Raw genomic sequence first — 5,732 nt, forward strand, 5'->3', positions numbered from 1 at the left:
GTATTCGCGGCGAGCGTAATGGCGGTCAAATGGATGATCGCGTATATCTCTCGTGCTTCCAAATATCGTCCCGGCACGAATACTCGGGCTACCACCGAAAAAATATAACGTTTAAACGGTTACGTGTTACAATAGTTACATCACTGTTGAAAAGACGAAACCCTTCGGTCCCGTCCTCAACGTACAGTTAGCTTTAAATCGTCGAACTAGTAATTTCTTTCTTTTCGTTTATTTATTCATTTATTTATTTATTATTTTTTTTCTGTTTTTAGCTTTTAATTCTCCGTTTTCGTTATGCTGCCACAGAAGATTCTCTTTCGTTCGTTATTACCTTTTTTTTTTCTTTCGATTGCCAACTGTTTAAATATTCTTTATAAATTTATTATCTTAAAAGTATACAATACGCAATAAGAATTCGTTAATTTAGCTTTTTACCTTGCTCTCGCATCGTCCGTTACGATCTAGTACGATCGTGATCAATGTGTGTTTTTTATTTTGCTCTTCTTTTAGAAAACTTGTAGTCAAGGGGGCAGGGGGGCGATCGTGTTCATGTCCGAGAGACATAACAGGGGCGGGGGTACAGGATAGAGAAGATCAAGCCACGTTTAAGGTGTACGATCAGCTATGAGGACTATAACACTGAATTCAACGTTTTATACAGGCTCAGTCAAAAGTGGTTCTTAAAATTCAACCACGCAAGTTTCATTCTTTTATGGTTGCAAACGTGATTCCAATTTATTTTTTGATTTAAGGTCTTCATTTTTAACCCTCTAAAAATTACCTTGACCTAACCTACTCACTTCGTAGTTGCACTATTATTTAATTGTTAAGATTGTTCTGTTATTTGAGGACTTTTATCACTGTGTGTCTGTCTTACTTTTCATATCAATTTTTTAGGCAGGAGTTCAAGTACATTGTTACTAAAATTTATGGATGTAATGTGATTAATAATGTAGATTAATACAGTAACATGATTTAATAGTACTCAAAATTTCAACTCAATTGAAACTCAATAACAAGATAAAATTCGACAGAAACTGAAATAAACAATTTTAATTAATTATACATTTATAAAATTGTATTGCAGTAGTAAAAAATTTTAAATTAACTCCACTATAGCGATGACAAAAATTAATACAACCCTTTAAAAATTTAATATAACCCTTTAAAAGCAAAAATGAAAAGCTTTGATATCTCATATGTACATAAAATATGTATGTGCATATGTATGTATATTTACATATAAATGATTTATTTTTAAAATATTTTTTTAAACAAAGTTGTTAAATAAAGTGTACCTGTTTCGTGAAAAATTGCAAGAAACTTGCAATGTCATTGAATAGTTCAAAAAACCTCGATGAGACTGAGCCTGTATATAATAGTAAACGACACCATGAAAAATCAAGTACTTGAACATTTTAAATCGAGCACCCTACGCATCGTTGACGAATTAAAGACGTTCCGCTTAAAAATTCGATTGAAAATAACCAGATTATAAGTAGGCGACATTTTAACCGGTAGAATTTCGTTCGAGGAACTTCATCAGCTAGGAACCTATCTTCGATAACGCCACCAACGCGTATATAACCGCGTTCCCATGAGAACAATACGTCACCTTAATAGCTAAACTGTATACCGTTTGGAACTGTCACTGGGAAAATGCATCGTCACTAAATGTTTATGGGAACAGAACGTTTGTCTACCGTGTACGATAAACTCTCGTTATATTGCAATTTTTTGTGTAGATCTCACGATAGTGATATTTCTGTTTATTGTTTATGATGGAATTTTAAACTTAATGTGGGAAAAGTATTTAGTTGTTTGGGTGCATGTACCATGCGTTATATTGCTATAAAGTGAAATATTATGCGTTACATTGTCATGCGATGAAATATTACGCGTTATATGGCTGAATGATGGAATATCACATGTTATATTACCACAAGGTGGAATACCACGTGTTATATTGCCGAATAATGGAACATCACACGTTATAATACCATAAGGTGTAATACCATGTGTTATATTGCCAAATAATGGAATACCACACGTTATATTACCACAAAGTGAAATACCACGCGTTATATTGCCAAATGATGGAATACCACACGTTATATTACCACAAAGTGAAATACCACGCGTTATATTGCCAAATGATGGAATACCACACGTTATATTACCACAAAGTGAAATACCACGTGTTATATTGCCAAATGATGGAATACCACACGTTATATTACCACAAAGTGAAATACCACGCGTTATATTGCCAAATATTGGAATACCACACGTTATATTACCACCAAGTGAAATACCACGCGTTATATTGCCAAACGATGGAACATCACACGTTATATTACCACCAAGTGAAATACCACGCGTTATATTGCCAAATATTGGAATACCACACGTTATATTACCACCAAGTGAAATAGCACACGTTATATTGCCAAACGATGGAACATCACACGTTATATTACCACCAAGTGAAATACCACGCGTTATATTGCCAAATTATGGAATACCACACGTTATACTACCACTCGGTGGAATACTATGCGTTATATTACCGCAAGGTGGAACACTACGCGTTACATTGCCAAATGGTGGAAGACCATGTGTTATATCACCACGTGATGGAATCCTCGCGTTGTGTTGCCATGGGGTGCAATATAACGTGTTGTATTGCCACAAGTGAGGTACCATGCGTTATTACACATAAATATTTTCAACTCGATGTATCAATTCGAAGAGTCTTTCATTGTTACGTCAGTGGCAATATAACGAGAGTCTACTGTAATAATATTTAACTGGCTCTTGAATAGTACAATTACTAAATGATTAATGTTATAGTGTAAGTTAAATCCTTCGACCTCACACACCTTCTTCTTCAAGAATGTTAAATATGTTATCAAATTTTAACAAAAATACTAAATAACAATTTGTAATAAGAGATTTAAATCTCGACGATATTTAATTCAACTCGTGCAGTTACAAAATGGCTGCTACTCTGCATTAGAGTTACTTCAACATTACAGTTAACAATTTTGTTTTATTATTATTAACAATGATAATAATTAAGAAGAGAATTAAAATAACAGACGTAAACTAATAATAACTTATTTCAAATTGCTATAATGATAAAAAAGAATTCATTATCGACTCCATCTTTTTTAATAGCAAGCCATATTTTGGCGGGAAAATTCAACACTTCATTTACTAACCTCATCAGGTGTTTAATTAAACAAATGTTTCGAAGCATATTTTTCAAGTTATGATAAATATTTTTAAAATAATTCTGAATATAAAACAATATAAACTATGATACTTTTTAAAATTTTTTCAAATGACCTTGAATATGAAACATATGTGCACTCGTTACCCATAAGCAATAGTTCTGCGCAGTGAAGTTACACTTTATCACAATAATCTACAAAATGCTCGATAGACAAGATTAAAAATAAATAAGAAATATAATAAATTATTAGTCCACACGCCTTTTATCAAATTTAAGAAAACGAAATCGAAATGAGGTCGAAGTGATTTAAGAGAAACTAATTTACCTACTTTTGCCCTGAAACGAATCGATCCTAGCGCAAAATGGCGTCCGAAAACGCGTTTAAAACAGCAACGACGCGAGTCTCGAAGGGGATATGAAACTTCCTAAGCGGCCTACAACTATCGTGTCAAAAAGCGTAAATACCTGACGATAAATGTGTACTTATACCGACAACCACATCCTATTAAACTGTAGCCTAGCTCACACACGCGTACGTATCGTGTACATGCAAGAAGAACATCGATTTCATTTTTAGTATAATTAAATATATCGGGTGCGTACATCATTTTTAAGGTTACAAGGGATTAATGCGACAAGCGTTTCGCGAAGGCGCTGAAGCTTTTTTCTCTCACGTGAAGCGGAGGGGAGACGTCGAAGCAACGAATGTCGAAAGCGGATTAACACGTGTTTTATTTACTTTTTTTTCGTTAATTACGGGACCTACCATTACACGAACGATCAGTTTAGATTAAATACACGATTTCAAGATCTCTGCGGTTAAATTTTTCCATTACCGTTTCGCTACTCGTCTTTTCTCGCCTCTCTATTACTCTACGCCTAGCTGAGAATACAAGGAGAATCAGGATCCTATTGCGTTCACCTACTAACTCGAACCGTATATGAATTTCTCGCCGAACGAATACGTAAATAACCCGGAATGGTTTTTGGACAAACGGCACAGCTTCTTTTCATCGAACGAAAAGGCTCGTTCATCGTCTTCGTCTCAAGGGGACAAGAAAGAGAAGCTGCGGTAAGGAGCGGGAAGAAAGGAAACCACGTGACGCCTGAAACCGATTATCCGACAACTTGGTTGTACCATAGGAAAATGGAGAAGTGTATTTATCGAGGAGAAGCACTATATTTAGATGTCTTCTAATTAGTTTCGCTTACACGTCTACGTAAGGAGAAACGGCGGCCGGCCATGCTCTATCCCGGTGATTGGGCAATCCGGGTGCCCGCCGAGCGTCCAGGGGCTCCTGCGTGCCCCAAACCGTACCGAATCCCTAATCGAACAAGTATACCGTCAGAGAGCGGCGCACGCGAGCGCCAGGCCCTCCGAGCAGCCGGTTGCCCATCACCGCTTTACCATACACTACGAGAAGCTTCACTAAGCATATAAACTTGGATACACTGATAATACGTAATTTCTTTAATCGACTGGTAAAAGTTTCACGTCGCTACTTAGCTAAGATTCGTGTACTACAATGTACCGCCATTTCCGTAACCGCTAAACTCGAAAAATACTATTAGTCTTCGATAGCTTAGTTCGAGGAAATCGTATTAATTATCGTAAATATTTTGTTTAACATCGAGAAACCTACGAGTGTTCGAACCATAGTGTTCATCGTGTGTTTTTTCTTTTTCTCATTTAATCTCTTCGCCTACGATGTCTGCGTCGTTTTCACTCAACGACTTCGTCGATCCTACGGGCATTCGTGTTAATCACGCTATCACTCCTTCTACGATCGGCATTGTGCTGCTGTCTAAAGAAAAAATCCACTGTTCTCTTAGCCGGGAACGTGTGTACACGTCTATAGTGTTCGGGGGCAGGGAAAAAGGAACTCTCTCGAAGAATCACGCTAGATACAGTCTATATATACAGATACGTTTTCTCTATGCACGTCAAGATAATATTATAATATTTCATGCGTGTATTAACGGAGTCTCGGTGTACACGCACGTGTTAGTGTATAAATACGTGCGCGGATAGTTTAGGTGCAATTCTATAATGTGTGAATCCAATCGTTTTTTTTTTAGTATCGTGTTTTCATACTTTGTGTCCGTACAGAGAGGCAACACCTTGGCTCTGCAGAGAAACGCGATTCTTGTTCGTTGTCGTCGCTTTTTTTTAGCGGAGGTCTTTTTCTTTCGTGGAGAGGAAGTTTCTCTTTCTTTGTTTCTTTGTCCTTCGTTTCGGAACTGTTACTTTTTTTTTCGTTTATCATTTTTCGGAATCTTCTGTATTAGCGCGATATCGTTGGCTGTAGTGTAGTGCAAATGCGACCAAGGATGCTTGTCCGTTGCTTCTAGGGTAAATATGTACTATACACGGTCCACTTACGAGTTATTGTAAAATAAAAGTCAAAAATATATATCGTTATGTATATTCGTGTATACGGGGACCGGAGGTGATCGTGATGGTTTCTTAAACATAAGTTGATCGAAAATTGGG

This window comes from Megachile rotundata, chromosome 15 (assembly GCF_050947335.1).
Source record: "Megachile rotundata isolate GNS110a chromosome 15, iyMegRotu1, whole genome shotgun sequence".
NCBI classification, from domain to species: domain Eukaryota; kingdom Metazoa; phylum Arthropoda; class Insecta; order Hymenoptera; family Megachilidae; genus Megachile; species Megachile rotundata.